The following is a 12777-nucleotide window of genomic DNA, read 5'->3' as shown; positions in this document are numbered from 1 at the left end:
ATTTTGTTCTGCTTGAGTTGCTCTCACTAACATTTCATCGACAGGGCTTTTCTGAGGAAGTGTGGCCAGAATGGTTCTGGTACGTGAATTGGCATTTTCAAAAGCTAAAGAGTGAAAAAGATGGTCTTGCACATCTGATGTCAAATCTGTTGCATCTTTCAAAGCAGCTGCCAGTCTGTCTATGAATTGTCCATAAGGTTCAGTGACTCCTTGTTTTATTGTAGAGTAAGGTGATGATTTTTTCTTATCTGGGACCAGCATCAGGGCTCTGAGAGCTAGCGATTGAGCCAATTGATGCATTTCGACAGGATAGGTGAGCTGCACAGCAGATGAAGCGTACGCTCCATGCCCAGTTAACATGTCGGGCTGGATGGCATAAAACGGATCACCCACTTGTCGATGCTTGCCAGCTTCCTCTGCAGCCAGGCACTTCCATTCTCCCTCAAAGATGAGAAGCTGTGACGGTGTGAGAAGCAATGATGCAATGCTGGTACAGTCAGCTGGGCAAAGGAGGTCAGCGGTGTAGATGTACTGAAGAATGTTTTTCGCTGCCTCTGATCTGAGTCCATACGTTGTGACAGTCTCCTCGGCTTTCTGTAACACTTTCCAGTCGTATGGTTCCCATCTTGCAGTGCCGTTGGCAATTAAAACAGGACAGGAGAGGGCATTTGCTGCATCCCAATCTCCATCCATGACTGCTGCCTTGGCAACTGCAGCTCGGCGTTTATCAATTGGATTTGTTGAAAAAGTTGGCATTGACACTAAGGAAACAGGTGGCATTGCTGGTGAAGATGGAAAGGGACTATGGTCCCTCTGGGCTCTAGGTTGAGGGCTTGCAGCTGTCTGTTGCTCTTCTTTGTTGTGATGGTGTGACAGTTGAGCAAGTTTGGAGATGAATTGATGCAAATCAGATGAATGCTGTCTGTGTTGTGAGGCAGTGACACGCTGGGATTGTCTCTGTGATCGCTGTCTGCCACGGGTTGCAAAAGCAGTCACTTGACTGTCCAATGCTTCCGAATCAGTGTCAGAGTCGGAGGGGAGAGGGCACCCCATTGGTCGGGGGCTGTGTGACTGCATCAGTGTCTCTGTTCCTGCAGCCGCTGTCGCTGTGGTTGCCATGCGCGCCGTGGTTGCCAGGCACTGTGGAGCCTGCTTCCCCCCCCGGGGGAGGGTGAGCGCTCCGTATCGCTGTGCGCTGCCGTGCGCCAGCGGGTGACGCGGTCCCTTTGTTCTGGGTCACTCTATGCCCGCGCACACTGACGGTGGGTCTGCTCCGCCCGCGCCGCCACGTCACTCTGGTCTCCGCCTCGCGTTCCACCCCTGTGCTGCATCACTTGGGTCTGCCCATCTCTGCCCTCGCCTCTTCCTGAGTCCCCGCCTGTCTCCACGCCCACAGAGTTGGGCGACTGAGCTATTTCCAGTTCGCTCTCAGTCCATCTCAGTGGTGGAGGGGACAAGTCCTCTGCCTGAGTCACATGATCAAGGACATCCTGCGGGGTGGGGCTGACAGGAGCGCTCAGACCGCAAATCGGGCGGTTGTAAATGCCAAAAAGTTTCGCGACTTTGGTGGGTTTTTGGGATGAGAGGGACGGGATTCCTGTTTTCGCCTGCTCTGCCCCTTCTAAAGCCTGGATCGCTGCCGCAGCCGCTTTTTTCTCAGCTGAGACAACTTGCAAGGTACAATGTACTTTTTGCCACACAACACCAAGGTCACAGGCACTCTTTCTGTCTTTCCCACCGGAAATTGCTGAGTCCCAAAGCAGTTCTCCAACCTCCCTCCATTCCACGGTACTGAACATCAAGGGTGGCTTATGTAACTTTCCTTTTATCCTGGCCCACAGGGCCAACTGCTCTAACTCACTTTCCTTCACTTTTTCTCCTCTCCTAGAGAGGATATTGAACAAAAGCTGCACCACTGCACTGACGTCTGTATCCATGCTTGCGCTGATCCGTCTCTCCCCACTGCGGCTTACCTCCGTCCATGGGGTGGCGCGGATGCTTTTCTTCAGAGTCAGATGACCATCGGCATGGTTCCAACCCTCTGCTCCGTGCACTCAGTCCGTCCGGTCTCGGTCCACTCCGCTTACAAGCTGGTTCCGAGTCAGATCCAAGCAAGGAGTCTTCAAGTGAGGGTTCACCCATATTTAAACTAGAACCCCTCGATGATTCACCCGTATTTAAACTAGAATCCTCACGAGGACTCACACACATTCAAGCTAGAATCCTCAACAAAACTCACGTCTAGACGTTTTCTGCATTTAAGCAAAATAAACCGCATTTAAGCGAAGGTTGTCCCTGTTCGGGCACCACTATGAAGCCAGGGATACCTTTAATATAAGAGAGGGTTGAACAGAAGCAACGCAGGTCCGACCACTATGGTTATCACTACGTTCTTCCTTTATTTCGTGCAGAATGGTGGCTTATATACGTTTCTATATAGTTTACAAATTCAATAGCTTTTTCATTGGCACACAGCAGAGGAAAGAATGCAAACACACATTATTTCGTTTACCTTTAAGGTGGCTAACATGTGCCTATTAACAACTCTATTCAGTGACCTTCAAAACCCCATTATTTTTCCCTGACACCTTAATATCTAATTCTAACTGCGCCACACACTTTACTAAGTAATTTTTCCTGCGTCACAGACTTCAAGGCCTTAGCAAGGCCTCAGGTCAGGTCTCAGCTAGGGTAGTTCAAGATCTAGATATAAATCATGTCCTCCTTCCCTGAGGAAATCTGCAACAAATGATGAGTTGGCTTTCCCTGCTTTAATGAACTAAGTGTTAAAATCTCAGTAGTTTTGCAGAGATTGTGATTCTTGTTTCAATCTCCAAGCCTCACTCCTGAGTAATCTCTGAGTCTATTGTTTTGCCTTAGAGAAATGGTTTGGTTTTCTTTTGCTATCTTTTCAGAATAGATCTGTGCTTAGGTATTACCACAAAAAAACAGGTAATCTTTTAAACTGAAAAAAATGTCAGCTGGTTGCTGGCAGATACCTCATCTGGGAAGGATTCTTGGCTCGTATGCTGATTATCCCTGCTGAGATAAAGTGAGCAACTGGAGCTAATGAAGCACTTATGAAGTGTGTGAGAGCTTCTCCCTGTAGTATGTAAACAAACTGCAAATAATCTGTGTTCCTGCAGGAAGTCCTTTATGAAAAGCAATGGGATGGAAAAGGAAATGGAAGGCCTTGGCACTGGCGAGATTATTCACATGGAGGGCACTGTACATTTGCTGTGTGGTTGGGGTATGATAACAGAAGTCTGCTTTCCCTGAAATGTTGTGGCTCTTGGAAGCAGGAGATGAGAGACATAGAATGATAAAGTGGTACATCTCAAGGGATTTTATTTTATATTAAAGCTTTTTTTTTTTTTTTTCCCAGCAAATGCATACCAAATGTCAGAGGGAAAGCCTATTGTGTTACCAGACTAATGTCAAAACATGCACAGAGATCATGCAATTATGCTATTGTACTGAGATGTCATCCTAATATCACTTTGGTTTATTTGAATGAATACATTTATTTGCCAATGGTGTCATAAGAATCTGACATAAGAAACCTCACAAAGGTACGTGATGACCATGCCCTGAAAGGGAATGTTTATGGAGAAGGTGCTTTCTACATACCCTTGTTCAATGCTGAAACATATTTCTTCAATTTGTGTTCCTTTATTTTAAAGGGTGCATAATAACTTGGTGCAGCATTGGGAACTTGGGGCAGATATAACTTAAGCAGATTTATCTAACTACACACAATACTTTGTTGTTGGATGCAGCAGTACTTGCCATAGCAAATGCAGGATCCCAAACTATTATGATACTTCCAAGAAACAGGTTGTCTTTTGAAAGAACTGTAAGTAATTTAACTTTATTCTACAATAGCTATAGCTTCAGGGGATAAATGATATCTCCAAATGTATGCTTCTCTCTATGTGGGATCTTCATGGTTTATTTCAATGATGATATTTTTTCATTTTGCTGTATTTTTTTTCATCATAATGTGTTTTTTTTTCTGAGCTGAAGTGTGGAATCCCTGCAGCCCCTCAACATAATACCCAGGGTCTGGCCTTGGCAGGACAGACTATAGTTACCTGCCCAACCTGAGAGAGGGACTTCCCAATGATGCTCTGTACACATGGTTTGCCCCAGTGTCACTGTTAGGGACACGAAAGAACCACACACTCACTATCAGGTTGAACTGAGGAAAAGAAGGGAAAAAGAAGGGAAGTTTATTATGATTTGGGATCTAAATAGGATTTGGAATTTGATCAAGGATTGGAGGACAGGAGGAACACCTCTCTGACGCCAGTGGTCAATTCAGAAGTCCATCACAGAGAGGAATGAAAACAATCTACTTTGCTTATGGTACATGCGTGAGAGACTCCACTAGAAGGTATGTTAACAAGACCATCAGAAGGCTGAAAATCAGGGCGACACCCCAGTTTTTCCCCTCCCTAATGCCCCTGGCCCTTTAGTTTCTCCTCTCCTGGGTGTGTCTCCATTGGTCGTGGGACCCGGTGATCGGCCCTGTCTCCCCTATGGAATACTGACCTTACCTACCATTTGCTCCACTCCCATACCTCAAGGTGTCCTGGGTTGCAGTGTAGGATGTACACAAAGTATTTATTCTATCACCATCTTCATGAACTGTTGAAACCAGGTGGGCTAGTGTTTTCCCAAGCCCCCTGACTTTTCTGCTAATGGCCTTTGGAGTGTCTTCTGCTAATGGCCCATTAACGCCTTTGGGGGTGTCTTCTGCTAATGGCCCATGAGTCACAGGTAACTCCCTCCAGGGGTTATCTCTGTTAATGGGCCATCAAGGACCCATTTCACACTTCTCATGCTATTGTGAGATGCTCTGCCCAGGGGGAGGAGCCAAGCATTCTCACCTGGATATAAGCTGGTATGTGGGACAGTGCAGGTAGCACTTACCCACTGGATTCCCAGAGGACCAGAGCTCCCAGACCTTTCTACAGGATCACTGCTTCAGGAAGAGCACTTCACCTGGACTGCTTCCACCATCCTGCTCAGGTTGTATTCTGACCTTGTCAGTGATCCTTTGTGTTATTGCATTTATTTTGTTTTGTTTTTACCTTTTTACCTTTCTTCTTATTAAATTATATCTCTGACTTGGAGCCTCTCACTCGTTTTGCTTTCAAACCACAACACAAGGTCATTGGCTGCTGAACCCCATACTTAAGCGGGCACAAGCAGATGCCTTGTGCTCTTGGCTCTCAGGTCCCCCTTCAGCTGCTGGAAATAAACCTGCTGGAATTGACCTGGTGTCAAGGCCTTCTGGCTCTCCTAGCTGTGCTAGCCACGTGGTATGTGTGGATGTGTGAGCTTCACTGCTTCGCCTGAGTTTCTCCAAGTGGCCTTTCCACCGGAGAGGCTTATTGGGATCTAGGCTCCAGCTCAACTCCTAAATTCCACAACACCACACTGAAGGAATAGAATATGTTTTAAACTGCTCATCATTATTGGTTCTGTATATCATGATAGTGTCTAACAACTCTTACAAACTCTGAAATCTTCCTGTCACCACTTAAAAAGAGGAAAAAAAAACAGGGAGAAGGTCAGTAGCATTTTTTTCCCTACGGTTGTTTTGCCATAAAATAATATATCCCAAATGGAGACAAATTTACCTTCCTAACAGCCATGACCAAGATATTGTCCCTGCTTCACAGGTGGATGAATTGCTCTGCTGAGGAGTTAACAGAGTTCTGTAAGACTGAAGATGAATCTGTTGAGAGATGGGACTAGGTCTCATGGTGGTTAGGAATGGTTAGGAAAATTGTGAACTAAGTCCCTGCAAGCAAAATTTTTCATGGGAGGTGACAAAATAAAACATGGAATTTTTTTGCAGCCATGTCCTGCTCCTGCAGACAAATCAATATAAATAACCAGCTGTATCAGGGGTAGTTCACTTGTGTATAGTATTTGGTTCAGATGCTTTATTTTTGTGATTTAAGATTTATTTTCTTCCTTTTCTTTTAGAAAGGTCATGGTAATGTGTCTCAGCTCCTGAGAGAGTTGGGATTGTTGAGCCTGGAGAAGGCTCCAGGAGACCTTAGAGCCTCTTCCAGTCCCTAAAGAGGCTGCAAAAGAGATGGAGAGGGACTTTTTGGAAGGCAAGTGACAGGGAAAGGGGAAATGGCTTCCAGCTGCCAGAGGGCTGGGTAAGATGGAATTTTGGGAAGAAATTCTTCCCTGTGAGGGACAGGTTGCCCAGAGAAGCTGTGGCTGCCCCATCCCTGTGGGTGTCCAAGGCCAGGTTGGAGGGAGCTATGAGCAACCTGGGATAGTGGAAGGTGTCCTTGCCCATGGCAGGGGGTTGGAACAAGATGATCGTTAAAGTTCCTTCCAACCTAAAGCATTCTATGAAGTCATTGTTATATATCAGTTATATATCAGTTGAGGAGCTTAAATGTGTCTGTGAAAATAAAAGAAATTAAGAGAGTTTCTCAGTTCCTATTAATAACACATGCAGGTGACCTACATGCATTCAGGTTAACTCTTAATGGGTTAATTTTCTTAGAATTTGTTACTTGCTTTATGAGGCCAAAGGGTCTTAGTTGTGCTCCAGGATGTCAGAGAATACATTGGAACAAAAAAAAAATGCTTTTGTCCTCCGACCACTTCCAAAGCGAGCCCAAGACAAGGGGTTACAGATAGGGGTGTGTGAGGGACTGATAAGAAGTTTGGTCTATGGATGTTTCTTGGGAAACCAGTTATTGAAGTGCTGACAAACTGTTTGCATGGCGGTTCAGGAGACTTTGAAGGCTGGCTTGAAAGCAAACAAGGAAGGTGCTTTGGAGGTGGCTGTTGGGAGCTCTTCTTTGCAGGAGTGGCACTAGGGGAAAGCACAAAAGGGATTTTGTTTGAAAACACAGAGTATAGGCTAGGGACATGTTGGGGAGCAGAAACTCTGAGTAAAACAGACCTTTATCAACTCTTCCTCCTATTCATCAAACTTGCTGTGAGGAGGAATCTGTGGGTTTCCCCCAAAGGTGGCTGCATTTTGAAAAACTCACAAACATGGTATTACTTCAGTTGGGCTTTCCCAGTCTTGCTGCCTGATAAATCCCTGTCTTCTTATGGGAATGACTCTTTTCCTTCTCCAGGAAAAGGGCTGAGATGCCATACCTGCTGGGAATAGCTCAACCAGAGACCTGTACCAGGGCCTACACTGCCAACAACAGCCCTTAACAGAAGTGGGAATGACTTGTGGAAATGTGGATGCTGAAAAGCAGACACTTCCTGGTTATTTGAGTCCAGGTGGTATCTGTGACTTGGGAATTCTGAGACCTACTTGCTGTGCATCTTTACAAGGAGTTTGTATATCTTTGCCAGCCTTAAGTGCTCAAAATTCATGAGTTATACCTCAAAAAGTTCATTAGGATGGAATTTTTTTTCTTTTTATTTTTTTTTTTAAATTTTGGATGTGTTGTCATGTTTATGAGCTTTTAGGTCCATCTGTGTTACCTATTTCAAGGTTTTATTTGCAACTGAGAATTGGAAACTTATTTTTATGGTACATGTTCTTTTTTTGTACAGAGCCTAGATTTGAGTGAGTGATGTGCCTGCAGGTTCTGAGGCTTCCTGGAAGCACCAGCTGCTGCAAGACTTGGGATGAAACTGCAGGAGTGTGCAGTGCTGCTGGTACAAGGAGGCCTTTTCATCCAGCATCCTTTTGAGTCACGTGGGTATAAAATGTGGCTGAATTAGTCTTTTCTTCCCTCCTGACATTTGGGCTTGGATGGGAGGCTGATTCCTGATAGGTTTTAATACGGTGTTTGAAAACATTATTTTCTCTGAGTGTCACCCCTCACTTAGAGGGTTCACACGTTGAGACATGGGTGTGGACCCTCACAGAGGACAAGCAGGCAGCAGCAGGGTCAAACATGGAAAGCTTCTTTATTTCTCTGACTCCATCACTTATATACACTTTTTACAGAAGGCCAGGATTGGCCCAAGGAGGTTACAACCTCCTGACTCCATTGGTCACTGTGACCATCAGTCAAGTTCTCCTCTCAGAGAACAACTATGCAAAACACAAGATAAATTCTAAAAATACATATAGTTTACATTAAAGCAGTGTGAGAATCAGACTGCAAAGATTCAAACACTTGAAAGCAAGAAAATCAGGGACGACACTGAGTTTTACATGTAATTTGCCCCTATTATTACTATAATATGGTTTTTATTCCTCTTGAGGCTGTAGAAGTCTTCAGGATACTCTTAATATGTATGGTGGGAAATGGGCTGTTTGCAAATTAGTAACAAAATATAATAATTACTTTGCTTTCCCCTTGAAATGCTAATCTGAAGCTTTGATGACCACAAAATTCCCATGTGAAGGCACACAGATCTTCAGCTGCATTTGCTGGATGTATTTAGATCCCTGCTTGGTGTCTAAAAGAGACAATAATGTCTGCCAACATCTCTGGTCACTTCCTTCCACACATTGATCAGAGTGGGCTCCTGTCTGCTTGGATATCTATATACAGCACAACTGTAGGTGTGAGTTTTTGTGGTTTGATCCATTTCCATAAGTTACAGTTGCTAAGGATGACCACAATCATAATTTAATAGGAAATGTTGAGCTAGTGGTGAATTTTCAAGAAATATCTGCAAAGAAAATATTGAGCATTTGAAAATTCATGGGAAAAAAAAATACATTTTGAGGACTTGAAGCCATGAGAGGAAAAACAGTTTTTAAACTAGTGCTAATCTTGATCAGTTTTGTAGAAATTGATATTTAATGATGATAAAAAAGTTTGCAGTAATATAAAAACTCTTGATGTACAAATCTTGAAGTGATTCCATCCTGTCCACTCTAAGTCCAAGCCTCTTTTTGACTCTCCTTTCTCATGGACTACCCTGGTGTCATCTCTAGAAGGCAACTAGAAGACCTCAGGTCCAGCTCTGTCTCACAGCATCTCTGTGAGGAAAGATTTTTTCCTCTGATCTGAAAGCACAATACCAATGCAGACAGGCTGAGTCTAAGGCATACTTCTCAGCAGCCATCAGACCTTTTCTGTGTGGTGGAGGAAATGTCTGTGAAATATAATATGTTGGCTTCTCCTGGAGCATGCGAGGCATGCTGGTTATGAGTCTCCTCTCCTGTCCCTAACTTTTACAGCTGGTGGCTGGATTATCTTTGCTTTCTCCTTGTCCCTTAGAAAAATTGAGTAGATTCTCTTTTGACAGCACTGCTGCTGCTGTTTGTCTAGTAGAAAGCCATTTCAGTGTCCCTATTATTGGGTTTTGGGCTCTGCCACCTGGATGGAACTAGTGGAAAAGGCATAACCGGGAGAAAGGAGGTGCCAGCAAGGGAGCAAAAGGAGAATGCTCATGAGGAAAGCTGGGTCATCCTGCACCCATGGCTGAGGCTAAGCAAGTTGCAAGAGCGATGTTGGAGAGGGCAGTTGCCCACACAAACATCACTGTGCCAGGGGTTTTCACCCCTTGCTCTGTATTTAACATCTGTTAGCAGGAGAAGCAGTTGTGAGGATGGAGATGCTGATGTGTGAGCCCGTACAAAGGAGCCCTGGGGGCGGGGATGCTCCGGGATCGCTTACAGCCTCCTTACTCTTGGAGGAAAGCAAACAGGGGTATAAAGGTCACACAAGAAAAGGAGGATATCTTAAAGAGAGCCTCTGCTGCACAGGACTGTCTTGTGCAGTGCTGCTAAGCATCTTGAAAAGCAAACCAATAGCATTAGGGTGGAGGAATTCCAACCGCATCCCCTTCCTCTAGCCCCCTCACCTCTGCCTCAAGATCAAAAAGGCAGCAGCAGTGCAGCCTTCTGTCTGCATGAGAACAAAGCCTGTGGACGGGAGCTGCCACATGGGAAAGCTGCTCTCTGAAGATGCTTGAAAAATAAACAAACAATGACATATCATCACAGTGTGAGGTGATTACCTGCAGGAGGAAAGGAGAAACCATGTGTGCTTGGGTAGGTGAGAGCCTGCCTTCCCTTCCTCTTGAATGGCAGATTTCATTTCCATGTACTTATCAGATCTGGGGCAGCATTTCTTGGAAAGGCAGTTTGGTAGAGGGAGATGCTGCATGCAGTGTAGTGCTCCAGGGATTGCAGTCACACTGGGCTTTCTGTCTTCTGAAGGCTGAAATGCCCCAGCACAAACCATCTTGCGGTGTGCCCTGGGGAGCAGGACGTTAATGGGATGTGCCAGCAGTGTGTTCTTATCTTGAACTCATGACAGAAAAGATTGGGAGAACTCGAGGTTTTTCTGTCCCCAAATTCTTGGCATTAGCCTGACCTCTTTCTGCACCTGACAAAATCTCTCTCAGTGGACTGGTTTTAGTGTAAAAAGGCGATAGTTAAGGAGACTAAAGTGGTGAGCAGTTCCTAAAAGACACACTGATGCCAGGTGCCTGAAAGGATGTGTACAGGGCTGTTTTTTTCTCTTTCTCTCTCTCGGTTTCCCAGGAAGCTGTTTTGCTGCAAATCTGGTGTTGCTGACCCACCGCATGGGAAGCCTTGAGTAATCCCACACTGCTCTGAGCATGGTTGAGAACCTTTGTATGACAAGATTGCTGAGTCTCCTGCCCTTTCCTCTGCCCCCTCTCGTGTTTGTCACATCTAATAATGGACAGAAATGTGGTGTATGCCACTGAACACGGGGAATTTGTTTGTATTCCATGTATGCCACAGCCTTTTAATTTGAGGAGGGAGCGTGGGAGCAGAGAATGGCTAAGAACACTTCTCTTTGGTAGCTCTCTGCTGTAGGCTAGATACAGTTCTTAGGGAATGGTGTGAACTCGAGCTGAAGAGCTGGGCTTTAGAGTGGCAGTCATGTCTTCATGTCTGGTGGGGCAGTGCTAAGTGCTTTAAAAGTGCTGGATCTGTTTCAAGGGTTGGTGAAGGGTGGCTGAGATAGGCTGCTGTCTGTGCTCTGTTATCTGGGTAGGGATGTCGAGCACTGCAGTTTCCAACGAGGATGTTGTCACATTTTATTTTGCAAGGGAAGTGCTGTAGAAAGATCACTCAGTCTGACTCCAGCCCTCAGCCTAGGTGGGTGCTTATACACTCTCTGTGAGCTGTGCTTGTGCCCTGCTGCAAGCAAAGTGGACTTTTGTCTCTAATCTCAATGTTGGTACATGTTGGGCATGTTCCTTGCAGAGATCCCATCTAGTTAGGTAACAATAATAAGGTGTAAAAGTGCAGGACAATCCTAACTTGTGAAATCCTGATGATTTTTCCATGCTTACATATTTGGTTGTTGAATGTGTGAATCTGACCCTAATTTCTGTGCACATGTTCTCTGATGTCAAGGGCCGGGGAGCTCCGGCTAGCTCTCACTCCAGCCACGCTGGTCAGGAGTGGTTGTCCTCAGAGTGCTAGCAGTCCAAGTAACGGTGTAGAGCAGAGATGCCTTCTGCTCTCTATGGTCCCTGTATATTGTTGACATCTAGGTTCGAAGCAAGAATCAGAGAAGGTTCTCTCAGAGGTCTTTATTCTCCAGAAGGTGGTACAAGAGAGAGCGAACAGGGTCCCGTGCCAAACTTTTAAACTGGGGGTCAGAGGGGGTGGGGCAGGTAGGTGATTTGCCCCAGGTTAACACAGGGCAGGGTCAGGAGAGGTAGACAAAGGGACAGGGGAGGGGAAAACCTGGGGTAAAACAAAAAAAAACCCCAAACACCGGGGGGAGGGGGGGAGGGGGAATAACAGGAACAAACCATAACTCATCAAAACTTATCAAAAACTCACCACCACAGCTCTCTGTTCCTAGATGTAGCAGATATTGTTCCAACAACCACCTCCCATCTTTTGTCCCTCCTTTTTATTCCTTTCTTGCATGATCAAAACCTGGTGAGTGAATAAGGACACTGTTGTGATAAATGTGACATTGGGTAAAAATTTGTGATAAAAGAATATAGCAATATATGTTAGATTGGTGTTAATATAAAATGTGAAAAGGTACAGTCTGTAGAAAACTTTCCCCAAGCCAGACTTCTGCCAGTCCTGGGACAAAGAACAGGACAGGAGCCATCAGGAGGAACAAAGACACTAGCCAACCTAGATAAGAATCGGCATCATACCCAGACAGAGAAATTCCTTCCCGAATGAAAAGAGAATTCTCCACCGAGGAATACACATTGAAATAACCATGGACCGGCGGGCTCCATCCGCATGTGAAAAGAACCTTCCCAGAATACTATTTGACAAATCCGGGAAGCCCATCCGAAAGTTATTTGGACTATTTGCTGGACTATCCTGGGCACCTGTTTCGCCTCGGGACACGAAAACCCCTATAAAACCCCGAGCTGCGATCTGCTCCGTGTGGATTTGGGAAAATTGTACCTTAGAGTACAGACCCCTCATCCACCCAGCGCTGCGCTGGACGTCCTATTTGTGGTTTTCTCTCTTTATCGGTGATTTGGATTGTTTTATTAATAAATTGTTTCTTTATTAATCTGATCTTTGCTGTTGCATTTATAACACTGTTGTTAGGTTGAAGACTTCAACCTGTGTCTATTGACTAGTCCAAGGGAAAATGGGACTAGTATAGCTGGGATGTTTGCAGGAGAAGAAGACATACATAAGAAATTATTTCTCATGAGGCCTCTTTTCTCTCCTCAGCTTTTGTAAAAGGGGACAAGGTCTACTTTTGGATACATGTGAGTATTCAGCAGTCAGCAGGGAAGCTTCCACAAGGCAAATAAAGTCCCTGACATATCAGAAAGGCGTGTGCCTTGTTCTGTAGACTTTGTAAGAAGTGTGAGATCTTAAATGAGACATGGAAA

The 12777-nt window shown here is 45.1% G+C and overlaps 1 long non-coding RNA gene across 4 annotated transcripts; it reads left to right on the top strand.

Annotated features, from left to right (window-relative positions):
* Positions 1 to 1314: 1314 nt before the first annotated feature.
* Positions 1315 to 11660, top strand: LOC310922053. 4 transcript variants are annotated; one of them, XR_014592284.1, is made up of 4 exons: positions 1315 to 1677; positions 3147 to 4396; positions 4870 to 5034; positions 7561 to 11660. It is a non-coding gene; the product is annotated as an uncharacterized lncRNA (long non-coding RNA). The 4 variants fall into 4 exon arrangements; XR_014592285.1 differs by lacking the exon at positions 1315 to 1677 and having other exon boundaries at positions 2917 to 3250; positions 3386 to 4396; XR_014592286.1 differs by lacking the exon at positions 1315 to 1677 and having other exon boundaries at positions 2917 to 3856; positions 4258 to 4396.
* Positions 11661 to 12777: the final 1117 nt, after the last annotated feature.

Source organism: Zosterops lateralis (genome assembly GCF_965231275.1).
Source record: "Zosterops lateralis genome assembly, chromosome: W".
NCBI lineage: Eukaryota > Metazoa > Chordata > Aves > Passeriformes > Zosteropidae > Zosterops > Zosterops lateralis.
The sequence above is the reverse complement of the archived record's forward strand: the minus strand, read 5'-3'. Positions and strand labels throughout refer to the sequence as shown.